Source organism: Lepus europaeus, chromosome 7 (assembly GCF_033115175.1).
Source record: "Lepus europaeus isolate LE1 chromosome 7, mLepTim1.pri, whole genome shotgun sequence".
Taxonomy (NCBI): Eukaryota; Metazoa; Chordata; class Mammalia; order Lagomorpha; family Leporidae; genus Lepus; species Lepus europaeus.
Genome location: NC_084833.1, coordinates 131096938 through 131116729, shown reverse-complemented (window position 1 = coordinate 131116729; position 19792 = coordinate 131096938). Strand labels below are relative to the sequence as shown.

General features: G+C 36.6%; 1 pseudogene; it reads left to right on the top strand.

Annotated features, from left to right (window-relative positions):
* Window positions 1-9199: 9199 nt before the first annotated feature.
* On the top strand, window positions 9200-16916 carry LOC133764822 (CCR4-NOT transcription complex subunit 6-like; annotated as a pseudogene).
* The last annotated feature ends 2876 nt before the right edge of the window (window positions 16917-19792 follow it).

Below are 19792 nucleotides of genomic sequence, written 5' to 3'. Positions count from 1 at the left end.
GAAGGTGGTACCTTTCTCTGAAGGGAGGAGAGAACTTCCACTTTGACCATGACCCTATCGGAATAAGATCAAAGTCAGCGAACTCTAAAGGCTTCCATAGCCATGGCAACTCATGACTAGAGCCTAGGGAGATTACTGACGCCATGAACAGGAGTGTCAAATTGTTAAGTCAGCAACAGGAGTCACTGTGTACTTACATCCCATGTGGGATCTGTCCCTAATGTGTTGTCTAATGTGCAGTGATGCTATAACTAGTACTGAAACAGTATTTTTACACTTTGTGTTTCTGTGTGGGTACAAACTGATGAGATCTTTACTAATTATATACTGAATCGATCTTCTGTATATAAAGATAATTGGAAATGAAAAAAAAAACCCTGGTGTTAAATTGGAAATGGCATAGAAAATTAATTAATTTTTTTAAAAAAATATATTATGTAGGATCTCTGTCTTTAATGTGCTGTACACTCTTATTTAATGCTATAACTAGTACTCCAACAGTATTTTTTTTTCACTTTGTGTTACTATTTGGGGGCAAACTGTTGAAATCGTTACCTGATATATACTAAACTGATCTTCTGTATATAAAGAGAATTGAAAATGAATCATGATGTGATTGGAATGGGAGAGGGAGCGGGAAAGGGGAGGGTTGTGGGTGGGAGGGAAATTTTGGAAGGGGGAAGCCATTGTAACCCATCAGCTGTACTTTGGAAATTTATATTCATTAAATAAAAGTTTAATTAAAAAAAAGAAAATTTGTAATCCATTCATACAAAGAATCTTTAAAAACACATTGAAATGTGTATTATAAATATCTATACATCTATTTCAAGTTTTTCTAAATCTAAATAATTTCATTCCATTATATGTGAACTTTTTGAAGTATCATTATTCATATTGTTTTGAAATATGTATGTATTGTGTATTGGATTAATAAAGTGAATTATTATCATATATATAAATTTGCACATATTTTAAGAGGTAGGACTTTTTAAATCTATTTTCTCAATCGTCATTGTCATTGACTATTCACTGATTCACTGTTTTCTTCATCTTCCAGCTTAATCGTCTTTTCTTTCCCTTATAAAGATCATTAAATATGTTTTTTGCTTCTTCAACTTAAATGCAATCTTCCTAGCTTCCTTACTGAAAGCTACTTCCTGTCATGTTTTAAACTCAAATATTGCCTATAGATGAGTTTTTCAAACTTTTCTCACTAAAGTAACCTTTCCCCCCTGCATTAAAGCCTATCCATTATTTTATTTTTTCTCCAAAGCATTTCAAAATTTTAACTATTGTTACATAAAGATATAATTTGTACAACAACCTTCACATATGCTCTGGGAGAGTAGAGATTTGCCATTCAGGACACTCCAGTAAATGGAAATATCAGGTATATGGATCTCATTAGAATCAACACAATTTGGCAATTAACTAAGAGCCCCATAAAGGAAAAAAAAAACAGAGCAGTTCAGATGGTTCAGCTGTTTGCAGTAGTAAATATGGGAATGTCTACCTTAGGATGTCAGAAGAATTTTACCTGCTTTTCTAAATGAAATCAGGAGAGACATGGGTCTGTGAGGATGTAATAGATTTTGAGGAGCCACAGCTCTTTTCCAGACATGGAAATAGGAGTTGATGTGCTGAGATTGCTAGGCATACAAGAGTACAGAAAGGGTGTCTAATGATTAAAGCACTAGTTTACCAATCAGAACATATAGGTTGCAGAAATTGAGACACATGTTGCCTGTGATGACTGCAGGCACATGGGGATAGAAACACTGGGAGGCAGACAGGGCCTGCATATACAGGGTTTTGAAATACGCAAGGGAATAAAGAGAATGCAGGTAAATCAGTGCCTGGAGATAATGTACAGCCTTAGATGATGATGTTAAATTAAAACACTGAAAATCAATTATTACATCATCCTTGTCAAGAATCAAAAATTCTGACAGAATATTGAATAAAATCAAGAGAAAAGGATTACAGCAGACATCTATTAAATGCCATATAAAGTACCACAAATAAACAAGGACATGATTTTTTTAAGAAAAATATTAACAAAGCATTTAAGAAAAAAAATGGAACTGTAACACAAACCACAGGCTTCGTGAGTTAAAGGAAATCATCCTTTTCTAGAGATTATAAGCTTTTACCAAGATATAAGGAGAAATGTGTGAAAACCTTAGGAGTAAAAACATGACTACAGAGTTCAAAATTCACCGTATCTTGAAAATAAATTTCCAAAACAGAAATACAAAATAGCAAAACTCCTATATAAACCAAGTAAGTTCAATCACATTTTGAAAACTCCAACCAAACAATCACGAAAAAAGTCTCACAAATCTAAATTTCAGGTACAGGCTTAGAGAATTCCCCAAACTTTCAAGAAGGAACATACAAATTACATTTCCCAGACATATTCAAAGTGGAAATAAGCAGAGAATTAACCATCATTACATTAAAGATGATGCAAGTGGACCAGAAATTACTTTTTTTAAAGCATCCCTTTCATAAACACAGCTACAAGTATCTTAAGCAAAATATTAATATAATAAATGAAATCACTTAAGAAAACATAATATATCAGTAGCAAGCAAGATGTAATAAAAAATATAACAGTGGTTAAGATTTCCATGCAAGGCATCCAGGTAGTAAACAAAGAAAAATCACATGATTTTGTAGATTATATGTTGAAAAGCATTGGATAAAGTTCAACATCTAGTAAAAAATAAAACTGCTGAATAGGAAAAAAAAGTCAGTGACTGACTTCATTGCATGATCAAGAGCAAAAGGAACCTATAACAAACTACATAACTAATACAAAATTATTGAAAGATTTTTCCCTGGGAGTAAACTTAGACAATGCTTGCACTTTCTCTCTTCAACTTTCTACTGCAAGAGTAGTCAGGGAAATAAAACAGCAAGAAGCAAACATAAGTTGTAAGGATAAACTTCTATGTAATGAAACATGAATGCATTGCATGATGTTTATATGCAGATAATCGATAAAAATCTAAAAACAATTATAACTGATAATGAGATTACTAGAAAGATCATAAAACCCACCCATTACTAAGAATCAGGAAAAAACAAAAATAATAGTAAAGGACAATAATAGATAAACTAGAAAAAATCCACAAGAGAAATGGAAACCAAAGGATTAAATTGTGTGTTTAAATATTCTTTAAAGCCATATAAAAATACTCAACTCAAAAGTGCATCACACATATGATGAAAACTGCTCAGGAGCTAATAAAGAGCCTTTAAATTATTACTGATCTGAAGCAGTTACTGGGAGCCCAGGTAGGATGTTCTCAGGAGAGACCCTGGAGGCAGGAGTGGCCCAGCAGGTGGTGGACCAGGGAGGTGAAAACCCCTCATGGCAGGACACAATTTCAGAACAGAAAACAGGACTCGCCTCTTACTTTTCCTTCCTGCAAGATCTGAAGTTGTCAGCACTATGGAGGATGCTGACTGCGACTTTGGTAACGTTGTGCATGCTAACAGATATGCTTGCTGTCCAATCAGGTGTGGGGCGTGAATGCCATGTAATCATTTGAGATCTTGACACCATAATTGTCTTCCAGCATCACAGTGGATAGAGGTCCAAGGCGGAGCCTCTGGTGTTTAGTGAATTTGGGTGTAACTCAGCATCAGGACAGCACTCACCTTGGAAGCTGCAATGGTGAGTGTGAGAGTCCTGGCATGCAGATATGGGGAAGGAGGAGTTGGGAAAAGTTGTGGAGAAGGCTGGTCTGAGGCGGGCCTCCCCAGGGGTCCTCTCTGGGAATCTGTGGGCCACATCTCCTTGCTGGCATGGCCCTTCCCTGGGCCCACTCTGGTCCTCAGTGTCTGGGCTGGCAGCTGGGATTCCTGGAGTTCTGTCTCCTCAAAGCCAGTTGTCGGCTGGGACCAGTTTCTGGGACCCAGTGTTGGTGGCATCCCCCATCTCCCCAGACTGTGCAGTGAGCACGCGATGGACACCAGGGAGAACCCAGACCCTGTGTGTGAGGGATTCATGTGGGTGAGGAGCTGTCCTTCATGGAGTCCTCACTTATTTTTTCCTGGGCTGACTTCATTCCCCTTGTTTTCTGATTTTGTGAGAAGCAGGGCCTCAGCAAGCTCATTCTAAGAATCTTGCCTCCACTTTCCATTGACAATAGCAGTGTCCTAGACTAGATAAATTAAAAAGAAAACAGTTTTATTTGGCTCAGGTTTTTGTACAGGCTATGGGGAGGGCAGGCAGGAGGACACTGTATGTTGGTACTTGGATGTCATCTTAGCCTTGCACATTCTGTGAACAGGCTGTCATCTGTCTCTGTTCTTTCAAAATATGAATTTTAGTTAGTCACATTTATGAGTGCTTTAAAAACTATTTATGTTCCATGATAACCTTCCCAATGCAGAGATATTAGCCTGGATTCCTAAGTTATTTTTAATTTTTATTTTGATATAGTGTGATTTAAAAGATTTAAAAGATTATCGGAATATAATTGACAGACAAAATTTGTATACAAGGCCTGCAACTTGATGGCTTGATACGTGGAGGACTTTTACAAGCATATGGAATATTCACATTATATTTTAAGCCCACTATCAAAAACCTTTTGGTGTCACCTTGTACTTATATGTTATGAAATGATTAGGACAATCAACTAACACCCATCACCTTACATAATTTTTAAAACACATTTCATATTTTAACACATTGTATATAATATTGTATTCATATCCGTACTGGGCTCTATATTATATCTTAATGTTAATTTATCTCGTTATGCAAATGTGTCATTCAACTAGCAACCCACATTATATTCTGTACTTATGACTGACTTCCTTAGATTCCAAACATAAGTGGCATTTATTTTTCTGTGTTATATCAAGCAGCCTAATGTACTCATTCATACTTTAGTACACATATTGGCACAAAACATCAGAATTTTTTTAAGGTTGAATGTGATTCCATTGTGTACATATATAATGTTCTCTCTTTTCATCTGTTGACAGACAATGTAGTTACTTCCATATCTTGTACCTGTGAGTAATGCTTATGTGAACATGGATGTGCAGGTGTATTTCTGAGATAGTGATTTTATTTCTTTTGGATACATATCCATTAGTTGGATTGCTTTGTCATTTGTTCCATTTTTAGAGGCTCCTCTATAGTGTTTTCCATAGTAGATGTACCACTTTATATTCCTAAAAATAATTTATGTGTTCTCTTTTCCCCACATATCCTAGTCAGCTCATGTCAAGAGCTTTGGGTGATCACTGACATCATATATGAGTGCTAGTTGTTAAATTAACAAGAATCACTGTGCACTAACTTCCTATTCAGGACCTCTTTCCAGAAAGAGTTGTATTATAACCAAGTCTAAGTGCTCACAAAAGAAGTGTTGTTAAATTTTTCCATTTTTATTATATATGCTTTTGATTTCTGTACATTCTTTGTATTCTCTAAATCATATTAAGTTTGCCAATATTTTCTCCTATGTTTTGCTATCTGTTTTGTTTTATTTTTCCTTTAGTATGTAGTCTTTTAATTTGTTTTGTGTGTGTGTGTCCTACTACTTTATTTTCATTTTTGTCACCTGTGTGCTTGATGTCATATCAAAATAGTTCTGGTGCAGCCATGACTGCTTCAGGCATTTATGAAGTGACAATTGACAGAAAGTATTTTACCCTGCCTTTCTGTGTGTCTCTTTTTTTTCAAACTGATGAATTTCACACACACTCCCACAGAGAATCCTTTTAATTTAGGAATATAAAACTTCTTGCATTTCATAAATATATCTTTAAGAATATAATATATACTCACCCTCTCATCCACACTTCCACCTTTCTTCCTCCTCTCTCTATCATCCCCAGTCCCATTCTCCATTAAGCCCCCTTTTTGATTAAATTTATACACAGAAGACTGACTCTATATAAGTAAAGAATTCAACAATTTGTACATCAAAAAAATTAAAAAGGTTCCGCAACATTCATGACAAAGTCTGTTCAAAGTCATTGCATCTTGAAGTTAATTTCACTCCTTTTTTTAAAGAAACACAATCAACATTAAAAAAGCATCCAAAAATGATACTTCTTTTGTGGATTTGTGGATACTTCTAAAGTGGATTTGGTGTCCCGTGGAAAATATTTAAACTATATCCTTAGAAGTAAGTTGGTAGGAGTGTATGCAGAACTATACAGCTTTACAGTTATAAACATCATACTCATCATAATTATAACTTTAAGTATATGGTGATTCTTCCCACCATGCCCATACTCCCAAAACCATTCTTCCTCCTCCCTTTCCCAATCTTATGTTATACCAGAATCTAGTTTCAGTTCACTTCATACAAAAGAGTTCAACAAATAGTATTTTAAAAAATAGTCCTCCACTGTCAAGACAAGGATTGTTCAAGTCATTGCTTCTCAAAGTGTTAATTTCACTTCTACAGATTGTCTTTTAGGTGCTCTATTAATTATAAAAAATCAGGGAGAACATGTGGTATTTATGCTTTTGGGACTGGCTTATCTCACTAAGTGTGATGTTTTCCATATTCTTCCATTTTATTGTATATGACTGGATTTCATTTTTTTCTGCTATGTGGTATTCCATAGTGTACATATACCATATTTCTTTTTCCAGTCTTCAGTTGATGGGCATTTGGACTTAGCATGTCTTAGCATGTCTTAGCTATTGTGAATTGAGCTCCAATGAACATGGGGCTACAGATATCTTTTTCATATGGTGGTTTCATTTCCATTTTGGTAAATTTCAGAGTGGAATGGCTGGGTCATATAGTAGGTTTATATTCAATCCTCTGAGGTATCTCCCTACTGTCTTCCATAGTGGCTTTACCAGTTTACATTCCCACAAAGAGTGGATTAAGGTATCTTTTCCCCACACCCTTGCAAGTATTTGTTGTTTGTTGATTTCTGTATGAAAGACATTCTAACAGGGGTGAGGTGAAACCTCATTATAGTTTTGATTTGTATTTCCCTGATGGCTAATGATTCTGAGCATTTTTTCATGTGTCTATCAATCATTAGGATTTTCTCTTGAGAAATGTCTGTTTAAGTCCTTTGCTCATTTCTTCACTGAGTTTTGTGTGTTTTGTTGTTGAGTTTCTTGATCTCTTTATATATTCTAGGTATTAATCCTTTATCATTTGCATAGTTCACAAATACTCTCTCCTATTCTGTTGGTTGTCTTTTTAAAATTTTTTTAAATTTTTAATTTTTTTTTTATTTTTGACAGGCAGAGTGGGCAGTGAGAGAGAGACAGAGAGAAAGCTATTTCCTTTTGCCATTGGTTCACCCTTCAATGGCCGCCACGGTAGCACGCTGCGGCTGGCGCACCGCACTGATCCGATGGCAGGAGCCAGGTGCTTATCCTGGTCTCCCATGGGGTGCAGGGCCCAAGGACTTGGGCCATCCTCCACTGCACTCCCTGGCCACAGCAGAGAGCTGGCCTGGAAAAGGGGCAACCGGGACAGGATCGATGCCCCGACCGGGACTAGAACCCAGTGTGCCGGCGCCGCAAGGCAGAGGATTAGCCTAGTGAGCCGCAGCGCCGGCCGGTTGTCTCTTTTTTAAGAATTATTTTGTGTATTTGAAAGTCAGAGTTACACACAGAGGGAACAAGAGGCAGAGAGAGAGAGAGAGAGAGAGAGAGAGAGATTAGAGACATCTTCTATTCTGCTGGTTCACTCCCTGAATGAACACAATGACCAGAGCTGAGCTGATCCAAAGCTGAGGTCCAAGAGCTTCTTCCAGGTCTCCTTCATGGGTGCAAGGTCCAAGGAGTTGGGACATCTTCTACTGCTTTCCTAGGCCATAGCAGAGAGCTGCATTGGAAGTGGAACACCCAGGACTAGAACCGGCACCCATATGGGATGCCAGCTCTTCAGGCTGGGGTTTAACCCACTGCACTGCAGTGCCAGCCCCATGTTGGTTGCCTCTTCAGTTTCCTGGGGATTTCTTTTCCAGTTCAGAAGCTCCTCAATTTGATGAAATCATATTTGTTAATTTTGGCTTTGACTGCTTGTCCAAGGGGTCTTTTGCAAGACGTTTTTGCCTATGCCAATGTCTTGCAGGGTTTCCAAAATGTCCTCTAATAATTTTGTGGTGTCGGGTCATAGATAAAGGTTTTTAATCCATTTTGAGTGGCTTTTTGTGTAAGGTGTAAGGTAGGGGTCTTGCTTCATACTTATGCATGAGGAAATCCAGTTTTCCCAGCACCAGAAGAGACTGTCCTTGCTCCAGGGATTGATTTTATCTCCTTTGTTGAATATAAATTGGTTGTAGATATTTGGATTGATTTATGATGTTTCTATTCTGTTCCATTGTTCTATCCACCTGTCTTTGTACTGGTACCAGCCTGTTCTGATTATAACTGCCTTGTAGTATGTCTTGAAATCTGGTATGTAAAAACTACTTGGGTAATTGGTACCAAATATGAGTTAGATTATACATGTGAGTTCCTAGTCTGACAAAGAATGGTGGGGTGACTATAGTCCATCATAAAGTAGTCTATATTTCATGAGCAAATAGGAAAAAATGTGTTACAAGGCTTGATCATGACATGTAATACCAGAGAAGGGAAAATATTGTTTATCCTGATTTGGTCAGTAGACATTGTTTACAGCGATTAAATTTTCACACTGTAAAACATAGATATGTGTAATTATAGGCAACAAAAAATAAACTCAAAAAAGCTTTTCACTTATTGTATAAGTTTAAGGGGTGTTGAAATATTTAAATTAGTATGATCCTTGGAAGAAGTTTATTAAGACAAACAATTTGGAAATAACTGGATTTATATTTTGTCATGGTACTTTGATTGACTAGGAAACAGTACTTTCCTTAAATTGGTGGTTAATATATACTTTAAATTGTTTCACATACAGAAAATGAAGTATTTTTCAACTATATATGAATTAATTTGAATTAGAGGTATATCAAGCAATATCAAGTAATAAATAAGGAATTAAATGGTAGGTTAATTGTGTACAAGAATTTCTTAAATCACATGCATAGTTCATTCATAGAAATACGTACTCTATGAGTCTGCTGTGTATCCCGCTTCCCATGTTGGATCCTTCTCTCCCTTTTTGATTCTATCAGTTAGTATTAGCAGATGTCCTAAACAACACTCTGGCCTCAGAATCAGCCCTTAAGGCATTCAGATCTGGCTGAAGAGCCCATGAGAGTATTGTAGGCATGGAAAGCCAAGATACAAAGGAAAAAAAAAGACCTAAATGAAAGATCTCTGTGAGTGAGATCCCAGTGGAAAGAACGGGGCCATCAAAGAAGGAGGTACCTTTCTCTGAAGGGAGGAGAGAACTTCCACTTTGACTATGACCCTATTGGAATAAGATCAAAGTCAGCGAACTCTAAAGGCTTCCATAGCCATGGCAACTCATGACTAGAGCCTAGGGAGATTACTGACTCCATGAACAGGAGTGTCAAATTGTTAAGTCAGCAACAGGAGTCACTGTGTACTTACACCCCATGTGGGATCTGTCCTTAATGTGTTGTCTAATGTGAAGTGATGCTATAACTAGTACTGAAACAGTATTTTTATACTTTGTGTTTCTGTGTGGGTACAAACTGATGAGGTCTTTACTAATTATATACTGAATTGATCTTCTGTGTATAAAGATAATTGGAAATGAAAAAAAAAACCTGGTGTTAAATTTTAAATTGCATAGAAAATTAATTAATTTTTTAAAAAAATTATGTAGGATCTCTGTCTTTAATGTGCTGTACACTGTTATTTAATGCTATAGCTAGTACTCCAACGGTAGTTTTTTTCACTTTGTGTTGCTATATGGGGCAAAATGTTGAAATCTTTACCTAATATATACTAAACTGATCTTCTGTATATAAAGAGAATTGAAAATGAATCTTGATGTGAATGGAAGGGGAGAGGGAGCGGGAAAGGGTAGGGTTGCGGGCGGGAGGGAAGTTATGGGAGGGGGAAAGCCATTGTAACCCAACAGCTGTACTTTGGGAATTAATATTCATTAAATAAAAGTTTAATAAATGAAAAAAAAGAAAAACGTACTCTATGAATTATAAGGTCCCTCATATTTATGGTTTTATATATTTTTAACCAAATGAGTATTATTGTATTTTAATTTCATGTTCCACCAAATATTTGAAACCCCCTCATATTCATTAATCTCCAGTTTCTTCTGTGAAGACCAAACTTGGGAGCCTATATGCCCAGACCTAACTGTTCCATGTTTTAAGTGAATATTCCATATTTTAAAAAAAATATATATATTTATTTGACAGCTAGAGTTACAGACAGTGAGAGAGAAACAGAAAGGTCTTCCTTCTGTTGGTTTACTCCCCAAATGGCCGCAATAGCCAGAGCTACACTGGTCTGAAGCCTGGAGTCAGGTGCTTCTTCCTGGTTTCCCATGCAGGTGCAGGGGCCCAAGCACTTGGGCCATCCTCCACTGCCTTCCCAGGCCACAGCAGAGCTGGACTGGAAGAGGAACAACTGGGACTAGAACCGGCACCCATATGGGATGCTGGTGCTGCAGGCAGAGGATTAACCTAGTGCACCATGGTGCCAGCGCCGAATATTGCATATTTTATAAAATTTTGGAAATTACATAATCATAACCACAGTCTAATATAAGCACATTTCATTAATTCCCAAATAATTAATATTATCTACAATAGATCCTCATTCACCATCAGTGACAGACAGGCATTAATCTAAAATCTGTCTTTAGAGATTTTTTTAGGATTTCTCTTGACATGTCTTAAAATTGGAATCATAGAGTATTACTTTATGTGAAATTTTATTTTTTATTTATTTTGTGAGTTTTATTATTTTGTAGTATACTATTTCATTATTAATTTTGATTGCCAAGTAGCATACCATTATAAAAGACATAATATATACTGTGTTTCTTATACATCAGTATTTATGTTGCTTCTAGATTTGACTTTCATGAATATTTTTGCTGTGAACCTTTGTGTGCATGTGGATTTTGAATATTTTAGTGGCATAGCTGGGAGAAAAACTGCTGAGGCAATAAATAGCTCCTTGTGGAGTTTTTTCTTTCTCTGTGTGGTTTCTTTGGCAGTACCCTGTACTACACTGTTGAATAGAAGTGTTAAAAGTATCTGTACCTTATTCCCATTTATTGAAGTCTGCTCTAGATTTCCTGTAGGTGCCCTTCTCGGAAATTCTCTTCAATTCATAGTTTGTTTAAGGTTTTAATGATAAGCTGAATTCAGTTTTTTTTTATAAATAAGGTTAACATGTCTTATTTTCATTTATTAACATAGCTGATGATATTAAATGTTTATCATTATTAGTAGTAGTATGTTAATTTGTGTGGCAGATTGAGAGGGACAGAGAGTTCCTAACTTCTGGTTTACTGCCCAGTTTTCTGTGATGACCAGGTCTGGGTTGTAACTGGAACCTGAACCAGAAACCATAAACATAATCTGGCCTCCTATGTGAGTGGCAGAGACCTGATTATTTGTTGCATCATGATGCTTCTCATATTTGGCACTGACAGGAAATTTGAGGCCAGAGCTAGAATTAAACCCAAATACTGTAGTATGGCATGCAGCCATCTTAAACAGCATCTTGACTGAGGGACCAAATGCACACCCTCAACCTCTATTCCATTGCATTGATCTTTGTGTTTATGCTACTTCCAGTTTTTATTACTTTCATTTTGAATTAAGAGATTGTGAGACTTCCATCTTTAATCTCATTTTTGAGAATGTGTTGGATACTTTGATCCTTTGACATTCCATATGGATTTCTTATTTAAAATATTCCACTAACATATAACTATTGGAGTATTATAAGGAATCATCTGAAACTATAAATCCCTTAGATCCTTTTTATTATTTTCTGTTTTTAATTATTTATATAAGGTGAATAAATTTGATGTTTCATATGCACAGATTTAGGAGCATTGTGATATATCTTGCCCTATCCTCTCTCCTACCCATGTGCCCAACCTCTGCCCCTCCTTTCTTATTTTTTTCTTTTAAACCTTACATTGAACTACATTCTTTTTATGTTATAATTCCAAAATTAACCTTCCACTAAGTAAATAATTCAAAGAATAGTAAATAGAAAAATAAACTATTCCTCAATAATGTAGACAAGGGCTGTAAACAATAGTCAAATCTCAAAATGTAATTTTCATTCATCTACAATACATTTTTTGTACTCTGTATATTAATTAATACAAATCAGAGAAAATATAGAATATTTGTCACTTTTGGCAATTGACTTATTTCATTTACCAAAATGGCTTCCAGGTCCATCCATTTTATTACAAAAGACAGGGTTTCATTATATTTAAGGTGAGTACTACTCCAAAGACTGTGTGTGTGTGTAGTGGTGTGTGTGGTGTGTGTGGTGTATGTGTGTGTGAGAATGTGTATCACATTTTCTTTATCAAGTCATCGGTTGATTATCATTTGGGTTGATTTCACATCCTAGCTATTGTGAATTGTGCTGCAATAAACATGGAGGTGCAGATCACTCTTTCATATTCCGATTTCATATCCTATGGGTAAATTTCCAGGAGTGGGATGTCTGGGTCATATGGTAGATATATTGTCAGATTACAGAGATATTGCGATATTATCTCCAATAATGGTTTCACTAGTTTATATCATTTCAAAGGTCTATTAGGGTATCTTTTATCCCACACCATCACCAGCATTTAATTAATTAGTTAATGTATTTATTTATTTATGGATAATAGCCATTCGAACTGGCAAGTGGTAAAACCTCACTATACTTTTTTCATGCTTTATTTTTTTTTATTTGAAAGAGTTACAGAGAAAGAGAGGCAGAGGGAGAGAGAGATTTCCCATCTACTAGCTCATTCTGCAGCAGCTGTAGTGGTCAGGTCTAGGCCAGCTTAAAGCACAAGCTAGGGGCTTTGGATCTCTCACATGGCACAGGGGCCCAAGGGCATAGGCCATCTTCCACAACTTTCTGAGGTGAATTAGCAGGCAGCTGGATCAGAACTGAAGCAACCAGAACTCAAATTGACACTCACAGGGATGCTGCAGATGGTAGATATACATGCTACAGTGGCAACGCTGACCTCTCATGGTGGCATATATTTGCATTTCCCCGATGGCTAGTGATTCTGAGCACTTTTTATTTGTTGGCCATTTGAATTCCATCCTTTGAAAAATGCCCATTCATGTCCTGTGCCCATTTACTAACTGGATTGTTTGTTTTGATGTTGTTGAGTTTTTTGAGCTCTTACTATATTCTGGATAATAATCCTTTATTTCATAATTTGCAAATAATTTAACACATTCCATTGATTGCCTCTTCACTTTATTGAGTATTTCCTTTGCAGGACAGAAACTCTTTAGCTTTAGTTAATTCCACTTGTATATTTACTTTTATTACCTGTATTTCTGGGGTCTTTTCCAAGAACTTGCTTCCATTGCCATTGTCTTGCAGTTTCCCTAAAGTCTTCCTTTAGTTATTGATTGTATCAGGGCCTAGATTTAGAGGTTTGGTCATTTTGAGTTGATTGTTTTATAAGATATAATGTAGGGGTCATGTTTCATGCTGCTGTATGCATTTGATGAAGAGACTTCATTTGCTGAAGAGACTCTCCTTTCACCAGGGATTGATTTTAGCTCAATTGTGAAAGATTAGTTGGTTGTAGATGTGTGGGTTAGTTTCTGGGGCTTCTATTTTGCTCCATTGGTTGTCATGTCTATTTTGTGCCAATATCAGGCTGTTTTGATTATAACTTCCCTGTATAGTGTGTTATGAATCCAGTATTGTGATGCCCTCAGTTTTGTTTTACTTGTTTAAGAGTGCTTTAGCTATCAGGGGTCTCTTCTATTTCTATATTAATTTTAGCATCAATTTTTTCTAGACATGAGAATAATATGGCTGATATTTTGACTGGGATTGTGTTGAATCTGTAAATTGCTTTGGGTATTATGGACATTTTGATGATATTAATTCTTCCAATCCGTGGACATGGAAATGCCTTCCATTTTTTGTTTGTCTTCATTTATTTCTTTCCTTAATGTTTTATGATTTTCATTATAGAGATTCTTCACATCCTGGGTTAAATTTAATAAGGTATTTAAACTTTTAGTAAATATTCTGTATGATACTGGATCTTACAAGTTCATTCTCAGTCACAGCATTTTGCATACAAATGTTACTGATTTTTGTGTGTAGAATTTATTTTTTGCAACTTCACCAAACTATGTTAGGAGTTGCAATAGTCTCTTGGTGGAGTCTTTTGGTTTCAATATTCTATCAAATGATTTCTCTGCATCTATTGAGATAATGATATGATTTTTATTGTCATTTGTTAATGTTATGTGTCATATTTATTGATTTTCATATGTTGTGTGGTGGAATGAGAAGGCCATACCAAGGTGGCCACTGGCAAGCAAGTGTCAGTTACTCAGGAATGGCTTTGAAACCCACCTGGCAATGGAGCCTGCCTGGCAACAAGCTGTGATTGGTTGGGGCATAGACCACCCCTTGACCAGATTGGCTGGTCTTGGCTATATAAGACGTTGTTCCAACTGTAATAAACGAGTCTGCGGCAACAATGTCGATGCAATACTTTTCACTAGAGATAAATTCAACTTGCACAGGTGAAAGATCTTTCTTATATGTTATTGGATTCAATTAGCTAGCACTTTGTTGGGGAATCTTTACATCTGTGCATCAGGAATATTTGTTTATAAGTATCTTTCTTGTATCTTTCTGGTTTCAGGAACTAAGGTGATGCTGACCTCATAGAAGTAGCTTGGGAGGATTCGTTCCCTTTCAAATGTTTTGAGTAGTTTGAGAATTAAAATTAGTTCCTCTACAAATTTGGTAGAATTCAGCAGTGAAGCTATCTGTTCCTGAGCTTTCTTTGTTGGGAGGTTATTATTCAGTTAAATTCCCTCTTGGTTATTTGTTTAGAAGGTCTATGCCTTGAGGAACAAATTATGCAAATTAAAGCAACAGAGTGACTATTCTCAGGCAGTAAGTAAATGCTGGTGAAAATGTATAGGAAAAGGAGCCCTTATAGATTGTTAATGAGGGCCATGATGCTTGTTTGCTTTCAGTGAAAACGAGGGGGCATGGAGGAAGAGGTGGTGGCATCCCTGGCCGCAATATCTGAAGCACAGAAGCGAAGGAGGTATGGCACGGAGGAAGCGGCCTGGGGCTGAGAGAGCTGCAGGGTGTAGCGGTGGCCAGGCCCATGTGGCATCTGAGACTGGCTGTTGGAGCAGCAGCCCTCGGAGGGGAACAAAGAGTGGCCGCTGAGGCAGCAGAAGAGTGCCAGCGGCAGAGCTTCAGCAGTGGGCAGGACTGGTATGGTGATTCCTCAGGGGAGACCCCACTGCACTCACAGAGAGGAGGTGGCAGAAGTGGCAGAGGAGGGCAGCGCTCCACTCCCCCACCTCCAGAGGCATCCCCAAAGGAAAATAGGAGCCTTCTGACCCTCCGAGGATGTACACGATTATGTCCTCTGAGGAAGCAGCAAACAGAAATCACATCGGGCAGTAACTCACTTGACAGCTTTGCATCTGAGAGACAATTCCATGTCCTGCACTCCTCAGACATTGCCAAGCTTCACAGTCTGGTATATCTAGACCTGTCCTCTAATAAAATCCATAGTTCACCTGCAGAACTTGGAAACATGGTATCACTCGGAAAATCCACTTACACAGGCTATCTTGAACCTCTATCAGAAACCCAATGGAACAAGAAGGCTTCTGAGCTATGTGCTTGATAATTTGTCAGTTTCAACAGAACAGCCACCTCCAAGATCTTGGATTATGTTACAAGAACAAGACAGAACAAGGCCAACTGCCTGTTTTAATGTGATAAATGTGTGACCTGAGAGTTATACAGCTACTGTCCATCATGAGTACTAAATTGGGACTACAGGAAAAAGGCCCTTATTCAAGAAATCTTGAGCTGCAGTGCTGATAGCATAAGCCTTAAGGAGATTGAAATGGAACAGTATTACAGTTTTTTTCTGGTATAACTGAAAAAAAAAGTGGCTATCATGGATTCTTTAGCCCTATGTCTTGATCTAGGACAAAGTCAGACCAAGAAAGAAAACATGTTGATGGCTGTGCAATATTCTTCAAGATAGAAAAATTTACCTTGATTCAGAAACACACTGTTGAATTTAAAGAGCTAGCAATGCTGAACAAAGTCGTGACAAAAGATAACATTGGAGTTGCAGTATTACTAGAACTTCGAAAGAAATTGATTGAAATATCATCTGGAAAGGCACATCTTGGAACAGAGAAACAACTCATTCTTATGGTGAATGCTCATATACATTGGGATCCAGAGTACTCTGATGTGAAGTGGGTACAAACTATGATGTTCCTCTCTGAAGTGAAGAACATTATCGATAAAGCCTCTCGAAGCCTCAGATCTAAGGTACTGGGAGAATTTGTAACTATTCCACTTGTGTTATGTGCAGACCTTAATTCTTTGCCAGACTCTGATGTTGTGGAATATTTGAGAACTTGTGGAGTAGAAACAAATCATAAAGACTTTAAGGACTGAGATAAAATGAAAGTCTTACAAACGTCAGCTATTAGTAAAGGGAAGGATGGAACAACCAATAGAAAGATCACTCATGGTTTCAAGTTAGAGTGCCTATGAGAGTGGCGTGATGCCTTACACAAATTATACATTTGATTTCTTCAGAAGATTTTGATATTAAATATTCTATTCTAAACCTCAGTTGAACACTGGGACCTTTAGACCACCATTGGTTAACTGAGAATAATAGCAAAGCTGACCACCCCCTCTAATCCCCTCTGACCACTTCTCACTTTTTGCACAACTGCAGCTCTTACTGCCTTTCCTGCCCCAAGTTAACGGCATTCACCTTCCGGGCAGGAGGTAGTCAAGCACCTTCAGAGGACAACCTCAGTTTTACTTATAAACTCATGAAAATCTGATGATGGGGGAGTGAGGTATGGCCACTAGGGATTGTTTTGTTTTTTTCCTTAATGATGATTTGAAATTTCAATCTGATTACTTGGTATGGATCTATTATGCAAGCCAGGTCCTAGCAACAGACAAAAAATTCTGAGCCCCATATGCTTTATATACTGCCAGACAGGGATTGGTGTGTTTGCACCTATCTTTAATTTGTTACAAGTAATTTTACTGTTTCTTCTATACAGTATATTTTCATGCATTGAAATAGAAAAATGTTTGAACAGCATATTCTCTTTGCACAGAAATCTGTAGCACTATTTCTTGAGGTCAGTAGTAACATCTAGAGACCATTCTTCCATACTTTACACCCTCCTTTTTCAGACTTGTTTGTAAAATATAGAATTGAATTAAGCCTTTATAATTATGTATGATCCACAAAGACCTGATTTCTGAAATTTTTGTACTAAAATAAAATTTGAAATTGATTGTATTGTAACTTAAGACTATTTTTTACCTGTTTCATGTGCTATCATAAATGCCAGCTTGTAAAAGAGGTTGCAACAGACTTTCTCTGCTAATGATTTGCACTGCTAGGGTTTTGTTAGCCCTTTTGTACTACTTTATTTATAAATTGAGAACATTGCTCTTTAAATTCAAATCATGGCCCAGATGCAACTTATTCATGTGTTGCTGAATTTTTACGAAAGCAATCTACCAGGACAAATAATCTGAACAGTAGTGTGATTTGTAGGCATTTGTGGACTGAATGCAATGGTCAATATATGTACATTCTGATATTTTTAAATCTTTAACTTTTTAAAGATAATTATAGCTGCTTGAGTACAGCTTCTTAACTCCTTTTTGAGACACTTCCTGTTCTATCTCCACTGTGCCAGTGTAAATTTGTTCTCACCAAGCAGAGCCTGTGTATGTAGAGAAAATCTGTGCATGCTCTTTTATTTTTAAATACTCTTTAACATTTGTGAGAATTTTATGAAGATGCTTTTGTATGAGCTGTGGCTTTTTTCTCATTGTGAATCAATGAACATCATGTTTCAGAACATGTTCATAGGATGGGTCCCTGAGTCTTTCTTTGCTCAGCAGACCCAAGCATTGCTTCTTGGTATCATTTCACAGTGCTGTTTGTCACCTAGAACACCAATATCATGTGGATTCTTTTTGTTATCCGTGTATTCACTAGTCTCTGTGTTTTTTAATCATTCATTTTTTAAGGAAAAGTAATTTTCCATTTATTAAGCAGGATGAATTAGATGTATGTTTAAAGCAGGTCCCTAAGAGAATTCTTCAGATCAATTTTCAACTAAGTCATTTTAATATGTCAACCAAGGTAAAAGTTGTATTATACCCTGAATTTTCCCTTAGTGCTGCAGATCAGAGATTATAGCCAGCTTTAATGTTGTAAAGTTAACTTGTATACCTTCTGTTCTCATTTCTTTATTCTTTTCTCAAAAATCAAATGAATTTAGAGGAGCTTGTTCTAACTGCTTTTGTATCAACTGCAGGCAGGGGAGCAAAAGGACACAATGTGAGCATTAAGTAAAAAGTGTTGAATGTTATTAGCAATTTTTATAATAAAGGATGAATCATTTTGAATAATGACCTAAAATTTTATTAAAAATGTTTAGCACTCAAATGTGCTTAATCTATTTTTTTTGGACAGGCAGAGTGCACAGTGAGAGAGAGAGACAGAGAGAAAGGTCTTCCTTTTCCATTGGTTCACCCCCAAATGGTCGCTGAGGCCAGCATGCTATGGCCAGCGCACCACGCTGATCTGAAGCCAGGAGCCAGGTGCTTCTCCTGGTCTCCCATGAGAAAATAAAATTACATGTTGTTTAAATAAATGATTGCTTTTCTTTGAAAAAATTCTTCAGAAGGTTTTGATCTTGAATTTTTGTCTTGGACCTGATTTTTCCTTTGAAGGTATTTTTTTAAGATTCTGTTGTGACAATTTTTATTTTTTTTTGCTTTTGAAGTTATGCTGATATCAGACACATCCACTTTATAAGCAGTACATTAAAAACCTTGGTATTATGTATGTAGAACCAGTGCATAATATTTTATTGGTTTGTGAATAAAAGATGTGTTTACTTACTGTTTCCCTAAAGACTGTGTTATTAACGTGCATCATGACAATGTCCAAAGGGGGTGAGCTGGAACTGGTAGGACTCATGAGACCAAGGAAGCCACTCCTGTGATCTGCACTGTGCAGCCCCTGGTCCAGAGAGCTTCACAGAGGAGGGAGGAGCACTTACTCAACCTGCACTTGTTCAAGGAAGGTGTGTTTCTTCATAGATGCTGGAATTAGAGTGCACTTGTTAGATGCTAAAAGGTTTGAGCTTTACACAAAGTGTTTTCATCTGTATTTATTATTATCTACAATATATTTGAATTCCGGGCAGCATATTAAGATATAATGGCCTGTTGTGTGCTGAAAATACTTTTTTTTTTGCCTCTTCCAAGCATACTGCATTCTGTGGATCACTTTGGACAGCTTCTTCACCCTTCTTGGATAGTGGTAAATTGAACCAAGAGTGTGGATTACAACTGTATCCTTCAAAAGAAAGAATTACAGGTCTCTAGAGGATAAATGGTCATACCAAAATAGACTGTAATATTTTGTTAAGTAAGGTTTTCTGTTTTAAGTATTTTATGTGTTCTGAATAATTTACAATGATCCACACTCTGTAAAATGAAGTAAAAACTAGTATGCTTTTACAACATAGATTTTTTTTCAAAAGTTCTGTAAACAAATATATTAAATGTGTTTTTATATTATACTCTCAATGTTCTTGCTGGATAAATCCTCTTTAGGAATGT